Source organism: Rhinopithecus bieti, unplaced genomic scaffold, assembly GCF_001698545.2.
Source record: "Rhinopithecus bieti isolate Rb0 unplaced genomic scaffold, ASM169854v2 scaffold_19708, whole genome shotgun sequence".
NCBI classification, from domain to species: Eukaryota; Metazoa; Chordata; class Mammalia; order Primates; family Cercopithecidae; genus Rhinopithecus; species Rhinopithecus bieti.
The window spans coordinates 2,755,168-2,773,185 of NW_016810765.1; the positions used below are offsets into that span (position 1 = coordinate 2,755,168).

At 44.6% G+C, this 18,018-nt stretch overlaps 1 protein-coding gene and 1 long non-coding RNA gene across 2 annotated transcripts in view; one reads left to right on the forward strand and one right to left on the reverse strand.

Annotated features, from left to right (window-relative positions):
- The window catches only part of GNA14 (G protein subunit alpha 14), a 228,761-nt gene that overhangs the window by 30,317 nt on the left and 180,426 nt on the right, over positions 1-18,018 (reverse strand). The gene's annotated exons all lie outside the window — the stretch shown is intronic.
- Positions 1-18,018, forward strand: part of LOC108542663 (uncharacterized) — a 71,941-nt gene that overhangs the window by 2,525 nt on the left and 51,398 nt on the right. The window contains exon 2 of the long non-coding RNA XR_001889331.1: positions 6,922-7,138. This is a non-coding gene — a long non-coding RNA (uncharacterized LOC108542663). The remainder of the gene's footprint in view (positions 1-6,921; positions 7,139-18,018) is intronic.

Below are 18,018 nucleotides of genomic sequence, written 5' to 3' on the forward strand. Positions count from 1 at the left end.
GAATTCTTCATGGTCATGGTCTTGACTCTTGATTTACAAAATGGGATACACCAAAGCAAGAACAGGGAGCTCTGCCTGTGTCTAGACACTTCTCTTCCCTGGGGCTTGTGGTCAGCCCCAGTAAAACATCAAGTGATCAGCCTTACTGATGCACAGGAGGCTCTTAATAAAGGGCAGAGACCATAATCCTCATCTTCATCCATCTCCCTCCCACCTTCCTAAGTGCCTGGGGGCTTACATGCCACCTCAAAGGAATGAAGAAACCTTGCCGATTCTCATTGTTTATGATTCCATATATGCGAATTCACCTACTTGCTAAAACCTACTTGTCACTTCCAAATCAAACTGATGGCACGTTCACAGTCATTCTCCAATGTACAGAGCAGCAAAAAATCTGCGTCACCTGATGCACGTTTCCATCTGAGATCGAATGAGTTCTGGTGCTGTAAAAATTGTTCTTCCTATGGTCTATCTAGTGGCCTGTGTTTGGAATTTTCATGCTTTTTTTGGTGATGATTTTGCTAAGATAGCACTTGATATGGTTTGGCTGTGTGCTCAGCCTAATCACATCTTGAATTGTAGTTCCCTTAATCCCCGTATGTCATGGGAGGGAACTGATGGGAAGTGATTGAATCATAGGGGTGGGTTTTTCCCTGCTGTTCTCTTGATAGTGAGTAAGTCTCACAAGATCTGATGGTTTTATAAAGGGCAGTTCCCCTGCACACACAGTCTTTCCTGCTGCCATGTAAGATGTGCCTTTGCTCCTCCTTCACCTTCCGCCATGATTGTGAGGCCTCCCCAGCCATATGGAACTGTGAGTCCATTAAACCTCTCTCCTCTATCAATTACCCAGTCTTGGGTTTGTCCTTATAGCAGCATGAGAATGGATTAATATGGCACCGGAGTATAGTGTGACCCTAAGAATGTGATGGCCCTATGGGGGACACACATGGGTCAGATTGGCTTCCTTCAAGAGGACTCAAGATATAATCTCAGGTCATCCCCTACTAGAGAGCTTTCAATGAATTCATCTGACCGCAGGGCCTCAATTTCCTCATTGGTAAAATGAGGAGGGGAGGTGGGGGTGGTCTTTTCATCATTAGCATTCTCTAAAGAATGTATTTTTTAATTATAAAGCTTCATAAATATTTATTGTTGTGGACATTCTTTCAAAGTATAAAGGCAAACGCAGCCACTGTAGTCACTCTTTTTTGAGTGCTCTAAAGCAATCATCATAACTATACTTAGCTGAGGATGTAAAGGAATGCCACCACTGATAAAGAGGTCTGTTCCTGGGATCCAGGATGAAGACTATTCTAGAATGGCCCTGAAAATCTTGAGGATGACCAATGTGTAGGTCCCTCTCTCTTCTGTGAATCACATATCCTCAAAATAACCAGGAAGACAGCCTCAAAGGCAATTGCTCCCAAAAAATAATACTGCCCCAAACCGTTTTCTCTCTCGTCACACACATGTTCATTAGTCACCCTGGGGCTCTGGACCGCAGGTTTTCCCAGCTCAGGTGAACAAGCCAATGTGCAGCAAAGCTGCTCAGCCACTCTCCGAAGCAAGAACCCAAGATTCTTTGTCGTAATCAGGTGCGTAAGGAAACCTGTTGGGGTTAGTACAAAGTGTCTCTCTCTTTAAGCAGCTCAAAGTTATACAGACATTTAACCAAGTCTCCTACTTCCTGTCAAAACATCCCAACCAAGCAACCAGCCGAGCACAGGTAGGTGGTGAGTGACTGATATTTGTGCAAAAATGAGATGTGGTCTCGTGAAGTTCCCACAGCCCAGGAACATTCCACTCAATCTACTGAGCTCCATGCTCACTATGTGCTGGTCTCGCACCTCATCCCGGGGGAAGCAGATGTAACTCCACAGAGGCTGACTTGAGAAACATGATCCATTAAGAGGCTGGACTGCTTGATCCAGAGCCCCGTAGAAATAGTCCTGTCAGCAGGTCTGAGATAGATGTCTAGCCAAGTGACAAGCTCCAGTATGGCCTTAGGATTCACCAAAGTCACCCCTACTCATGTGACGTGTGAGGCATACAGATCTGCCTTTAAGTGGCAACAAGGATATCTGCACTCCAGATCTTGGTGGAGAACTGAGTCCCTCTGCTGCCTAACTCTTATCAAATTTTGAAACAAATGGTGTCTATGGATGACTTTCCTGAAGTACACACAGCCCAGCGATGCCTTTATAAGCATTTCCAGAGTGGCATATTAAACACAACACTACTCTACAAAACGTGGTGCATATCCTTAAAAAAAGTTCCTTGATCAAATTAGTTTAGGACAAAGTCTGAAAAAGTTTCCCAAGATTTTTACTTAACTGCAGAACGGCACACAAGTGTGTGTGTGTGTGTGTGTGCGCGCGCGGTGTGTGTATATGTGTATGTGTGTATATGTGTATGTGTGTGGAGGTGTGTGTGTGGTGTGTGTACGTGTGTGTGTGGGGTGTGTGTGTGGGGTGTGTGTATGTGTGTGTGTGGTGTGTGTGTGGTGTATGTGTGGTGTGTGTATATGTGTATGTGTGTGTGTGGAGTTGTGTGTGTGGAGGGTGTGTGTTAGTTGTGTGTAGTGTGTGTGTAGTGTGTGTGTTGGTGGTGTGTGTGTGGTGTGTGTGTATGTGGCTGTGTATGTGTGTGGTGTGGTCTGTGATGTGTGAATGTGTTTGTGGTGTGTGGATTTGGTATGTGTGGTATGGTGCAGTGTGTGTGTTTAATGTGTGTGGTGTGTCTGTGTTGTGTGTATGTGTGGTGTGCTATGTGTAATGTGTGTGTGTATGTGTGGTGTGTGTGTGGTGTATGCATGTGTGGTGTGTGTGTATGTGTGTGGTGTATGTGTGGTGTGTGTGGTGTGTGTGTACGTGCAGTATGTGTGTATGTGTGTTGTGTGATGTGTGTTTGTGTATGTGGTATCTGTGTATGTGTGTTGTGTGGTGTGTATGTATGTGTGTGTGGTGTGTGTGCATGTGTGTGGAGGTGTGTATGTGTGTGGTGTGTGTGGTGTGTGCAGGTGTGTGTGTGGTGTGTGCAGGTGTGTGTGGTGTGTATGTGTGTATGTGGTGTATGTGTGTGGTGTATGTGTGTGGTGTGTGGTGTATGTGTGTGTGGTGTGTTTGTACGTGCGGTATGTGTGTGTGTTGTGTGATGTGTGTTTATGTGTGTGGTATCTGTGTATGTATGTGTGTGTGGTGTGTTTATGTATATGTGTGTGGGGTATATATGTGTGGTGTGTGTGTATGTATATGTGTGTGTGTGTATGGTGTGTGCCATGTGTGTGTTGTATGTGGGGGGGGTACATGTACCCCTCAGGGCAGGGATCTGCTATGGTCTGAAAGTCTGTGTCTCTCCAAAATTCATACATTGAACTCTAATCCCCAACGTGAAGGTATTAAGAAGCGGGGCTTGTGAGTGGTGACTAGGTCATGAAGGTGGAGTCCTCACGAATGGAATTCGTGCCCTTATAAAAGAGGTCTGAGCTGGGCACATTGGTTCATGCCTGTAAGCCCAAGGACACGGGAGGCTGAGGTAGGACTGCTTGAGGCCAGGAGTTCAAGACCAGCCTGAACAACATAGCGACACTCCCTCATCCATAAAAACAAATAAACAAATAACCAGCCGGGTGGTGTGTGCACCTGCAGTCCCAGCTACTTGAGAGGCTGAAGCAGGAGGATGACGTCAGCCCAAGAGTTCAAGGTTACAGTGAGCTATGATCGCACCACTGCATTCTAGCCTGGGTGACAGAGCAAGACCCTGTTCCTGAAAAAATAAAAAATAAAAATAAAAAGAGCCCGAGGGAGCTTGTGTGCCCCTCCGCCATGCAGACACCAAGAGGATGCCACCTCTGAGGAGCAGACGCTCACCAGACAGTGGATCTGCTAGTGCCTTCATCTTAGACTTCTGCAGACTTCCTGATCCCCAGAACTGTGAGCAGTAAACATGACTGTTTATAAATTACCCAGCCTAAGGTATTCTGTTATAGCAGCCTGAATAGCCTAAGACAGATCTTAGTCTCTTTTCTTCATTAATGTACTCCCCCGTTCCTAGAATGGTAGCTGGCACATCAATATTCTTTGAATGAATAAATGAATCTTACTGAAAATCTTTACATTCAATCAATACAGATAAAATACATTGAAGTCAAGGAGTAATATGCATTAACAAAATGCAACAGTTCATGAAAATGTGCAACTATGCACACCAAACTCTTAACCATTCAGTCACTTAGAAAGATAATGCACATGTGTATGGTTGAAAAACAACAGCAAGAACAGTCCTGAAGCTACAACGGGACTCCTTCAACAAATGCAGCATTTAGTGAGAATTTATGGAACTGAGCAAACCTGAGCAATCATAAGCCTGCAGCCACCACAACAAATACAGCGACACGGAGTGGGGAGGCCCAAACATACCACAGAGCTTTGGATATGCTAGTTTTATGATGAGTTTCCAAAGAGTGGCTTTAGGATACACTACTTGCCAAATACATATAGTTTCAGTGGCAGCCAGGGATCCATTTTCTTACAGAGTAAAACTGCTCAGACTCCAGCAGATTCCACAGCTTGTGAAAGTCAGAAATCTTGCTGCAGTTTCTGCTAATGCTCAGAAGTGAAAGCTTCATGGTTCAGTATCTCTTCTCATTTGCACAGGCACAGAGCTCAGGCTCCTCACCCACTCCGTGCAGCATCTGATCTGTTCAAAATCTTGGATTTCACAAGGAAGAGCCACATTGCCCAGCCTTCCACTGCCTCCATAGTCCCACCCACGTCCCCCGCTCGCTCTCTCTACTTCTCCTGAAGCTTTGGATTTGGTGGCTCCAAAATCTTCACCGTTTCTTACAAGAGTGACTTCCCCTTTCACTCGGACATAAAGGAGGAAGTCTCAGATTCTATCCCTAAACTTGCAAGTCTGATCTACCTTTTAGAACCCCCTTTGTTTTTGGGTGGCCCATCATCCATTATCTCTCCTTTGGGTTATAGCTGAGCTTGGGAGAATGACCTTCGCTCAGTATGTGCATCTTGGCACACCTGTTAATTCAAGTTTCCTGCTCTCCTGTGGCTAAGTGCCAGGCCACTCAGACTTTGCTGAGCTGTTGAACCTTGAGGGGATTTATCTGGTAACAGTGGGGACAGGGAAAAGGAACAGATGAAGTTCTTTTATTTTGGTGGCTATGGGGTCATCAGGATTTTTTTTTTTTTTTTTGGTAGTGAGACCCCAGGAGTTTTCAGGTTCCTGTTCGTTGAGACTGTTTCTTCAGCCTGCTTCTTGATTCCATGACTTCACTATAGCCTTTCCAAAAACTCTGTTCTGCAAATGTGAGTCAGTTTATTTCTGTTGCTTACAACCCAGAAACCTGACTCTTTGCCCCACCAGTAGACCAAAGGCCTTTCTAATGAGAAGAGTCAGGGTCTACCAAAACAGTTGTTTTGTTTTTAACGTGACACATCTATTAGCATCTCCCATGAATGTTAAGTTTAGTTTGGGAAATGCCCTAGATGTTCTAGATTTTATTTCTGAATCTATTCAAAGTCTGTGGATTCCAGCCATATGGTTTGCATTAGTTTTCTATTGCTGTGTAACAAATTGCCTCAAACTCAGCAGCTTGAAACAATACCTTTTTGATGATCTCAAAGTTTCTGTAGGTCCAAAGTCCAGGCAATGGTATAACTGGGTTCTCTGTGCAAGGTCTCACAAGGCTGAAATCAAGATGTTTGCTGGCTGTGCACTCATCCAGAGCTCAGGATCTTGCTCCAAGCTCATTCAGGCTGATGGCAGGATCCAAGTCCTCAGGATTGTAGGACTGAGGTCCCTATTGCCTCATCAGCTGTCACCTGAAGGTCTCTCTCAGCTCCTAGAGGCTGCCCTCAGGTCCTGGCCATGTGGCTCTCTCACAGCATGGCAGCATCCTTCTTCAAGGCTAGCAGAGACTCTCCTTGAACTCTAGATCTTCTTTAATGGGCTGATTAGGTCAGAACACCCAGGATCATCTCCTTTTGATTACTTAAAGCCACTGATTAGGGACTTCATTACATCGGGACTTCACTTTGTATATCCCATAATCTAATCGGAGTGACAGCCAACACTGTCCTGCCCACACCCAAAGCGGAAGAGATTATGCAGGACGTGTACACCAGGGGGTGTGAATCTCAGAATTCTGCCCAGCACATGGTCTTGTTCCCAGTTCTCTGGGGAGCAGAACTACCTCTTAACTATTCCCTTGGCTTATATTTTTAAAGTGTATATGATACCTCATATAGGGTTATTATTAGGATTACTGTCACTGTTCACAGGATGCCCCACATAAGGAATATATATTCTTGGAATTAAGAACCAAGACCCATTAAGCTTCACTGAGAGACTGGTAGGTTTTGCCTTGTGGTCCATAGGAATCACATGAGTGAACCTGATTCTCTTTTCACTGTAGCTAGTGGGAAGCTCAGAAACAAATATGTGGCTAATTCTAAGTAACTGAGTGAAGTTTATGAGTACTTGTATCTTACAATACCTGTGTTTCATCCCCCACAAGCCCCTGCCCAGCCTCACTCTTTCATTTTAATTCAAAACTCTTCTGGCACTGACTACTATTTTAAGGTAGATAGTCTTATAAGTAGCCTCTAATGTGTTGTATAAGGAAATAGAGTATACATAAAAATGAAATAAAATAATAATAGCTAATCTCAACAGAGCCATTATTGTGACCACCTAGTATAAGCATTACCACATTTGATCTTTACAACCACTCTAGGAAATAAGATACTTTAATATCCTTATTTAATAGATGAGGAAACAGATGAGGCCTAGAAAAGATAAGAGGTAGTACCAGAACAACCATCCAAGTCCAAGCGTGCCTGACCAGAGCCTAGGCTGTTAACCATCACACTCTATTGATTTAAATACATTTACATTTTAAAGGGAGGAAAGAGTGAGGATAGTCGGCTGCCTATGAAACTCTCCAGACTGAAAGAGACCATTATACATATTGTAAAGACCAGAGGAATTGTTTTCTGCACACCTTGCCTGGCAAGTACTCTTCTACAACCTAAAACAAAGTGTAGAATTTGATAAGAGCTAAGCCCTGCTTGAAAGTAGAAAAGGGGCTTTCAGAAATAGAAGAAGGGCTTGGAAACAAGTAAGTAAGCATTTTGCTTGGTGAGTTATAAACAGGTATTAGAGAATATCTGACACCAACACATATGCACGATGTGACAGTTTCCATATAGAAGACTTTTGAATATTCACCGTGGAACTGAGGAGTAAAGTATGTTCTTTCTAAAACAGAGTATGAAAAACTAGAGTTCATAAGACACATTCTGATGGCACATCGCTGATGCCAGCCCACATTCTTTAAGCCTTACTCCAAAGGATATTATTTATACAATAAATATAATATAGTTATTGGAAAATAAATGTTTATTATAGTAAAAATAAATACAATATTTAAAAAATAAATCAGCTAATAATTATTGTCACAGGTTTGCATCCATATCAATATCAATGTGATGTTTATGAAAAAAACACGGCTGGCTAGTTTACGTACATACCTGGGACCATTAATAGCCTTGACTAGGGACAGCCAGGACTTAGTTTTCATGCCTACGACTCACTAGGATTCACTGTGACTCACGACGCCACATAGTGGCAGCTTCGACAATTGCAAGTCCATTAACAGAAGCAAGACCCAGGGTGCTTACTGTATACCTAACACCTATAAAGTTTCAGCCAGAACGACGTAGCTAGGTTTTATCTTGAAGTCTATTTCAGAGCTAATATGAAGGTAAGAACCCAGGCATTCTGACCCTTTGAGAGAGTGACAGCAAGAGCAAAAGAGAGAGAAGGAGAGAGAAAAAGAGACTTAGAGTTTAGTGGAAGGTGCATCTTTGCTGCAACTTTTCAAGTGAGTAGAATATTATCACCAACACAAAATGCCCCTTGGGGGACTATGCTCTAAAATTCAAATTTTATTAATAGTCCTTTGAAGTGCATAAAAATTGACAAGAGAACTTAAGTTGCTTCCACTAATTATAAAGCGAATGAATGGTAAAGGGACTAAGACCAATTGTGTATGCCCGTGAGCTTTCCATAGTACTCCATCAATGTCTTATAGACAGTTCTGTGTGATGGAGTGGCAATGCCCTATCGGAGTGTAAGAAAGCAGCCAAGAGGGCAGCTGATTTCCCTTGCACAGAAGGACACATGTGAGGTTGTCCTACTCTTTGCACTGAATTTAACTTCATGTTTCCAGAGGCCACATTTCCCACTGACATGCCTTTTATTTCATAAGCACCTTCATCTGGGCTATAGACGCCCTCACGCCCAGACTGCCCCTCTTCATAAATTTTCAAAATCCTGCTGTGATGGTAATTCCAGTCTAGTTTTGCAGTAGTTCTCCCTCAACACCAAAGCTTACATGTATTTAAATAAAAAAGTCCCCCTTGGCTCGCAGAGAATCATCCAACAACATTCCTTACTCTGCTTTTTTTTACTTTTTCCACTCTTTTCAATTGCTTGAAAAACTCTTAAGCACACCACAACAAATATTTGGGTCATAGCTTGCTTTAATGATGTGCTTTCAAAATGGTGGTTTTAATGCTGGATGCAATTTTTGCTGCTGTTTTCCTTTTGCAGTGATAGCCCACAGGCATTTCTGCCTGGGATCGGGATCATAATGAGGAGAACAGGGCACCCCAGAATTCCTAAGGGCCTCCTTATTAACACCCCAGCCTTGGGATCCTCAGAGCATATGTCCTGGCTTTCTGCTAGATGGCACTGAGGAGCAGAGGCGACTGTCTCAGGGACCATCTTCCTCTATCAGCCATTACCCACTTCTCTGCAGGTGAAACGAGGCCCAAGTGCACAGATTTGAAGAGGAAAAGAAAGTCTCCTGGGAACTCCTTGCAGCCTGGGGGGAATGTGGAAGCAGTGGATGTTCTGTCTGGGTAGCAGTGTGGCGGGCTAGGAATGGGCTGGCCGCGTGCGCCTGAACCTGCGGTGTGTTTCTGATGGATTAGCGACTGGTGAGAAGACCCCATCACAGTGGGGCACAGTTAGTAAAAGTTCTGGATTTAGTTAGCCCAGATATCAAAGTCTCATCAGAATATGGCTGCCAAATAAAAATACAGGATACCAGTTAAATTTGGATTTTGGATAAACAGCAAACGCTTTTTTAGTATAAGGATGCCCCATGTATTTGAAGAGAACTTGCACTGAAGTCTCTTCTCAATTTACTCTACTGTTTTCCTAGAGTAAAGATAATAAAAAAAAACTGTGCATTTTTGTATCAGAGATTGTTTATCAATATCGAGGGCTTTCCTCTGGCTTTCAAAGCAAATTTGACATTAGCAGGGCTACATCCTGAGGGGACACGGCAGCAATCAGTGCCCCTTTATTCCTGAACAGTATCTCCACTGTGCTTTCCAGAGTTCCACAAAGTCCACCTCTCTGCAGAACCTAAGCTCCTTTTATCACAAGCTGGAGTGGGGGGGTTGCCCTCTTCTCCTCCTTACGCAAGACTCTAGCCCCACCTCCTCATGGCACTCTGTCACCAACAATAGGTCCTCCCCACTGTCATCACCCTCTGTCCCTCACTCATGATAAAAAAAGTAAGGGACATACACGACAATGTGAATGTACTTCATGCCACTGAATTGTACACTTAAAAATAGCTAAAGTGGCCGGGCGTGGTGGCATGCACCTGTAAACCCAGTTACTCAGGAGACTGAGGCACAAGAATCACTTGAACCCGGGAGGTGGAGGCTGCAGTGAGCTGCGATCATGCCACTGACCTCCAGGCTGGGTGACAGAGTGAGATCCAGTCTCAGGGAAAAAAAAAAATAGAAAAAGGAAAAAAGAAAAAAGGCTAAAATGGTAAATTTTATGTTAGGTATATTTTACCACAATTAAACATACGGAGCAGGGGGACTGTCTTACTGTAAGATTGCCTACAGCTCAGCCCAAGCCCAGCCTGCCCTCATCTCAAAGTCTTCTGCAATGTCCTCCTGCCTGAGGAATCCAGGCAAAATGACGCCTGGCCTCGCCTCCTGTCTGCTTCCATGTGTTCCTTGGTGAGCTGTGTGCAGACCCAGGATGTCTCTCTTTGCAACTTCCTCCCCCACATCCGGCCCCAGGCACCGTCTCTTGCCTCAGGAGACCCCACTGCTCTGAGGCCCTCATCTCCAAGGTCCTAACAGCAAGCTCTTTCCTGAGCTCTCCTCTGTCAGTCCCACTTGCAGGGGAGGCTGGGACCCTAATTTCTGCCATTTATATTAGCAATGCCTGATCTCTCAACAATTTCATTTTTTATTTTCCAAATGTCAAATGAGCTTCTCAGTAGCCAAGCATAATAATGTATCCTTATTTGACCCCAAACTCCCCTGACTTCCAGGTACAAAGCTTTCTCACAGCCTATGGGGCCTAGAAAGTGCCTTTTATCCTCCTGGCATCTCTCGCCCATCATCTGCCAGGCATTCTGTGCCCTGCCCATCCCGCTACCCCACAGTAGCCGGACAGAGGAGACCAGTTTGTGTCCTGGTACAGGCACCAACGGGTCTCGTGGATCCCCTATAGCTCCGTGCACTTCTCATGGACAAGTTCATTTCCTTCTCTGCTTTGGTTTTCCTGTTCTTTTTCTCCCATCCTCCAAACCTCCCATCAGAAAAATTATTCCAAGCTCTAGTGAGCCAAATCGTGTCTCCGTCAAATTATGTCCTCCTGGAACCTCAGAATTGTTGGAAAGAGGGTCTTCACTGATGTCATTGAAGTAAGGATCGAGATGAGGTCACACTGGATTAGGGTGGACCCTAAATCTGATGAGAGTGTCTATAAGAGACAGAAGAGGACAGAGGGAGACACAGGGCAGAGGCCAATGTGAGGATGGAAGCAGAGACTACAGTGTTGTGTCTGCAAGCCAAGGAATGCCAAGGGTTGCTGGCGACCAGCAGGGCTGGGAAAGAGGCACGGGAAAGATTCTCCCTCGGAGGCTCCAGAGGGAACCAGCCCTTCCGACACCTTGATTTCTGACTGCTGGCCTCCTGATCTCCGAGCCACCCAGTTTGTTAAGACAGCCCCAGGAAATTAATACATAAACCAATTGGCAAAACTCTGGACAGACAGGGACCAATGACCAAGTCTTGGCTGGGAGGGTGTCTGCAAGCAACTGTGATGGACTGGAGTCCCTACAGGTCCTCACGGGAGCTCCTAGGAAAGAAAGGGGTCTGGGGACGAGGACACAGGAAGGAAAGGGAAAGAAATGAAGGGGCCAAAAAGCATCTTTAGCCAGACCTGCCCCCTGACTATGCCTAGGCTATGGGGGATGGAAAGGGTATGCCCAAGAATGAAAAGAACCAAGTGCATTATCACCAGCACAGACTGAGGGGCGTGGACGGAAGAACAGGGGCCAGGTCCGGTGTCGTTGACTTTTTTTGTAAATCGGATTTATTTATAGCACCTCTCCCTTACAGGTCTCGCCACAAAACCACACCAAATCAACCCAGTGGGATCACAGACGTCAAGGGCTCAGAAAATAAGGTATAAAGTTAATTTGTTAACCCTAAAGCTGTTCTCTAACTCAATTTATCTAAGGGAGACAGTTCCATTAGCTGTGATAAGTGGCAGATATCCAGCCTTCACTTGTGCTAATCAGTCACTGAATGATGGGCCTTCGTGGGTCCCCAGCAGGCTCTCACCAGGCCCCCAAGGGCTGCAGGGGGTGGCATCCGCACCGTGAGTGCTGCAGAACTTGGCTGTCCAAAGTGAACTCCTCACCAGCCACAGCGCACCAGCACGGGATCAAGGGAGTTTGCTAACAATGCAGAATCTTAGCCCCCACCAGATAATGACTCCAAAGCTGTGTCTTAGCAAGATCCCAGGTAGTTTATTTGCATGGTAACATTGAGAAGCTCTGGAATAAAACATGGGCTTGGCCTCGAAGGTGATTCTTACAACATCCCTCTGGAACAAAATTATTATATTCTAAAAAGTAAAAAACGGGGCTCAGAAAGCTTGGGCAACTTGCCTGATATCACACAGCTTGTAAGCAATTGGGTGGGATTCCATTTCTGATTCCAAACTCATCTTCTTAGCCTCGCTCACCACCTTTATCAGAAGGGGTAGATGACAACATGGGGATCCTATATCATGATCCTATGTCATAAGGATCAGTTAGGAAGTAAATCATGAGGGATACAGTCCTTGTAGCTTTATACTCACTTTTATTTTAAGGTATTGACAATATATACCCCCTAAACATGCTTCTTTTAAATCAGTATGCATTTCCATGTTAGAATTCCTTGAACAAATAATAGCATCCCAGCAAACCATCTTTCCTTAAGAAAGGCCTAGCGCTTTCTGATATTCTCCTGAGCAAGCGTAAAAGCCAAAGAAAGTATATATTGTGTGCTTTTTAATTCTTGGCATGCAATGTATAATAAGCACACACCTTATTGTGTGCTTTAAGAATGTACGGATTCCTCTCTTATATGACTGCTTTCTACATGCTTTTTTGTTGTTGTTGAGAAACTTCTATTGGGGGTCAAGGCAAGAGGTGGGTGTATTAAATCACATGGTTGCTACTGAGGGCGTTTAGGCTGAGACCACTTGTCCAGCCTGCATAGACAGGATTTTCTGAGTATGAACATGAGCTTAGCAGCATGAGTAAGACGTCTCTTAAATAACTACCGAGAAGTAAATTTTATCTAGAAACATGACATTTTAATCAGATGTTCACCAGTCTTTGTCCTGCAGCTCTTGGTCCCTGGGCATGTGTTCAGCCAGGCTCGGCAGCTGTGACTCTCAGACAGGCAGTTATTTTCCTCTGGGAGCTCCCTGGGGCTCAGGGCGCGTTGCTGGAATACCAGTGCGGGGGGAATCCTGCTGTGGTCACAGGCGCAGTGGCTCTTGCCTGGGAGGCTGACTGTACGCTCCCCCATTCGTGGTCCTTTTTCCATTCTCCCAACTTTGGTTAGAAATGATTCAAGCTCAGGCCGGACACAGTGGCTCAGGCCTATAATCCCAGCACTTTGGGAGGCCGAGGAGGGTGGATCACGAGGTCAGGAGTCCAAGACCAGCCTGGCCAACCTGGTGAAATCCCATCTCTACTAAAAATACAAAAATTAGCTGGGCATTGTGGTGGGTGCCTGTAATCCCAGCAACCCAGGAGGCTGAGGCAGAAGAATCGCTTCAACCCGGGAGGTGGAGGTTTCAGTGAGTCGAGAGGGAGCCACTGCACTCCAGCCTGGGCAACAGAGCGAGACTCCATCTCGCGGAGGGGGTAAAAAAAAAGGAAAGACTCAGCTCATCCTTTCTGCCCCTCGACCCCTGACTCTGTCATCCCCTCTCACCACCACCCCTGCCTCACCTTTTCAGGGTCAGGGAGAACTGGCAGCTTTAAACTCCCCAGGGTCCTCAGATGCGCAGTCACCAAGTTCCTCCACCAGAGCCTGCTGCACTTGGTCTTCCCCGCGGGGCTCCGTGCCTCTCCAGCAGAGGAGTAACCCACGGGAGCTCTCTCTTCTAAGGTGTCTCCAACCCAAGGGTAATAAACAACTTGGGTTGGCAGCACAGATTGGGAGAGGGGTTGTCAGATCACTAAGCTCTGATCTTGATCCTCTGCTGTGAATGCGAAGTGCATCATTTCCGAATACAGAGGCCTACTGGATCCCCATGGGATTTCAGAGCAAAAGTGACAGCGGAACGTGGGAATCTTAAAACTCCCACACCAGTAAGTAGACCTCCTTTGCTCTCTGGATGAGGAAGGATACTAGGAGTCCCCATCGTAATCGGATACGGCAACAGTGCATCTCAAACAACTGACACACTTTAGGCAATGCCAATAATAATTCTCTACTCAAGACAGCCAAGAACCAGAGCTGCTCATAGAAAGCTTGGAATCAGTGGATGTCACTTAAAAAAAGAAAAAAACAAATGTTGTATTATATGTGGACCAGTCAGTTCTCAGACAGATGCTAACCTTTGCTTTTAAAAATCTCCTGGCCTGGGGTAGGACCAAGGCCAAGGGGATTAAATCTAAGAAAATGGACCTTTATCCTTAACCTTTAGTTTTTAACTCCAGCCAAACATTTCTGTCATTTAGAAAGTGCGATTAACTTTCAGATAAGTGTTTTTGTTCCTTCAGCAAAGAACACATGTAGTTTCTCAACCAATATCAGCAGCAATGAGAAATGCCTCAAAAAATAATTGTTTGGCTTCCATTTCAGGAGTGGGTGCTGGTAGAATCATGCCAACTTCAATAGGTCAATACCCCAGGAACCCCCACCAAGGACAGGAAATATTGGGATAGGAGAGCAGCTTGGAAGTTGGACAGAACCAGTCTGATGGCTGAAATTTAGAAGGAATCCTGGGGCTGTCTGGCTTTATGTGGGTGAATGTATGACTTCCCCTCTTTTATATAATTGCTTTCTACATCAGCAAAGAAAAGAAAGAGAAATATATAGTTATAGTGCCTTTTATCATTACTTCCATAATTACTTTTGCTGGAACTGGTTTGTTGTTGTTGTTTTTGTTTTTTTTGAGGCAGGGTCTTGCTTTGTTGCCCAGGTTGGAGTGGAGTGATGTAATCTCAGGTCACTGCAACTTCAGCCTCCTGGGCTCAAGTCATTGCCCTACCTCAGCCTCCAGAACGGCTGGGACCATAGGTCCTTGCCACCAAGTCTGGCTAATTTTTGTATGTTTTGTGGAGATGGTGTCTTGCCATGTTGTCCAAGCTGGTCTCAAACTCCCGGCCTCAGGCAATTCATCTACCTCAGGATCCCAAAGTCCTGGGATTATAGGCATGAGCCACCATGCCCGGCTGTGTGTGTGTGTGTGTGTGTGTTTAAATGTGGATTTGAATTACCTTTTAGCATCACTTTTAACCTGAAGACCATCTTTAAGTATTTCTTTTTAAGATGGGCTTCTAGCCACAAAGTTCGTTTTGTTTTTTTTTTTCTTTCTTTCTTATTCTAGGGATATTCTTATTTCTCTTTCATTTTTAAAAACAATGTTTTTGAGATACAATTCCCATACCACACAACTCATCCATTCAAAACACACAAGTCAATGGTTTTTAGAATATCCAACGAGTCATGCCACCATCATGATGATCAATGTTAGAACATTTTGATCACCCCTCCAGAAAACCCCCATACCTATTAGGATTCTATATGTTGAAATCTGAATCCCCAGTACTGGTGAATGTGACCTTATTTGGAAATAGGATCTTTTCAGATGTAATCAAGTTAAGATGAGGTCACTTGGGTGGCCCTTATTCTAATATAAGCAGTGTCTTTATAAGAAGGGAGAAACTCGGACACGGACACACAGAGAGGTGAATGTCATGTGAAGTCAGACACAGACACGGAGGGAAGATGGAGGCAGAGATTGGAGTTAAAAGCCAGGAAACTCCTGGGATGCCAGAAGTGGAAAGAGGGAGGGAAGAATCCTCTCTTAGAGGCTTTAGAGGGAGGATGGCTCTGTCAACACCTTGATTTTGGACTTCTAGCTTCCAGAACTATGAAAGATCACATTTCTGTTGTTTTAAGCCACCTAACTTGTGGTCCTTTGTGATAGCAGACAGATACTCCCCATTTCCTCCCCCTCTTCCTAGCCCTGGGCAGCCAATAAGACAACCTCTGTCTCTATGAATTCGCCTATTGTGGATATTTTCTATGTCGGAAATCACACAATATGTAACCCACCGGGATTGGCTTCTCGCCCTAAGCTTAAGGTTTTCCAGGTTCCTCCCTGCTGTAGGGCACGTACTTCATCTCTTTTTATTGCCAAATAATATTCCATTGTAGGAAAATACTACACTTATTTATCTTCTCCTTTGTTGAGGCCATTTGGACTTTTTTTACACTTTCTGGCTATGAGCATTCATATACAAGTTTTTGTGCGGATGTGTGTTTTCATTTCTCTTGGGTATAAACCTAGGAGTAGAATAGCTGGGTAATTTTATGTTGAAGTTTTTGAAAGGACTGACAAACTGTATTCTAAAGCAGTTGCCCCATTTTTTATTCCCACCACCAATGTATGAGGGTTGCCTTCATTTTTGAAACATAGCTTTCTACCTTTGCTTGATATAGGATTTTTTTTTTTTTTTTTTTGAGGCCTCAGCTTTCTAAGCTCAAGCAATCCTCCCACCTCAGCCTCCCAAGTAGCTGGGAACACAGGTGCATGCCACCACACCAGGCCAATTGTTAAAATGTTTTATACAGACAGGGTTTTGCCGTGTTACCCAGGCTGGTCTTGAACTCCTGGGCTCAAGCAATTCTCCCACCTTGGCCTCCCAAAATGCTGCAATTACAGGCATGTGCCACTAGGCTGGGTAATATAGGATTGTTGATTGACTTTTTTCATTGCCTCTGGCTTCTATTTTTCTAATGGGAATTCTGCTATTAATTTGATTAGGGTTCCCTTGTGCATAATGAGTTTATCTCTTGCTTCTTTCAAGATTTCTCTTTCAGTTGGACTTTCAGCAGTTCGACTATAATGTGTCTGGGTGAATGCATATGGCTCTCTTTGCATTGCTCCCACTTAGAGTTCATGGAGGTCCTTGGATGCTTCAGTTAGTGTTTTTCATCAAATCTGGCAAGTTTTCAGCCACTATGACAGAATATTTTTTTTCTATTCCTTTCTCTGGTCTTGTCCTGCATTCCATATGCAAATATTGGGGTGCTAAATGGTGCCCCACATTGATCTGAGGCCCTGCTTCCTTTTCTTTCTTCTTTCTAATCTTTAGAATGCATAATCTCTCGGGATCTCTCTTTAAGTTCACACTGATCTTTTCTTCTGTTCGCTCAAATCTACTACTGAGCCTCTCTAGCAAGTTTTTCATTTCAGTGATTGTACATTTCAACTTCAAAATTTCCATTTGGTTCATTTTTATAATTTCTATGTGTTCAGTCATTGTTGTCATTCTGTTGCTTAATTCTTTAAATATGCTTTTCTTTAGTTCTTGAACATATTCATAATAGCTGCTTTGAAGTTTTTGTTTGCAAAGTTCAACCTCTGGGGCCTTCCAAGCCTGTTTTTTGTTTGTTGGTTGGTTGGTTTCCCTTTGCTGGGCGTAGGTCACACTTTGTTATTTGTTTGCATGACTTACAGCTTTTTGTTGAGAACTGGACACTTTAGATAATACATGGTAGCAACTCTGTGTCCTGATCCTTCCCTCCCCTCTTCTCCCTCCCCTCTAGGTTTGTTGTTTGGTCATTTGTTTGTTTGTTTAGGGATGATGCGTGACTAACTCTGTGATGTCTATTTTCCCTACCACATGGAGCCTCTGAAGTCTGCTCGGGTGTGTCTCCCCTTGGCTTCCTAGAGGCTGGCCCCTGAGTCAACACAAACCACTTTTTGGTCAAAGATTGTGCTTAAACCCTCTCAGCCAGTTAGAGATTCTTTTTTGTCTTTTACCACTCTGTGTGTGTGTGTGTGTGTGTGTGTGTATGTGTGTGTCTTGGAGACTGCTTTCAAATTTCAGGGAGTTTACAGTTTTGCTCCATGTTCAGACAGGGACTAGTAGCTCAGAGGGTCTCTTACTGGGCACTCCTGAGGAGGTGCAGAGTTGGGCAGGTGCCCAGCTGTTCAGATCACCAGGATGAGTGTAATTTTTTAAAGTCTGGATTCCTCGGAGTCACCTCTGGGTCAGAGCAGCTTGCTGAGCCGGGGTTTGCTCTGAGGTCGTGCTTATGCCCTTTGAGTCTCCCCGCAAGTCTTCCAATAAATCTGCATGTTACTGATGGATCTATGTGGCTTGGGGGATGCTTTCTAGTCTAACCCATGACCCTCTCTGATTGTTCCTGAGTCAATATAGCCCTGTGCACACCACACTTCTGGAGCCCTTGGGTGGAACATCATCTTGGGAAGGGTATTCTGGGCTGTCTCTTTCCAGTCTCCCATGTTGCATGTGGCTACTAGATTCATGGAGCTACCAGTCCCCACCCCTTAATTGCTCACCACCACCATGTCTACTGCTTTGTGGATGAACTTAGGCAAGAACTGCTTCGTGTTGCTTTCCAA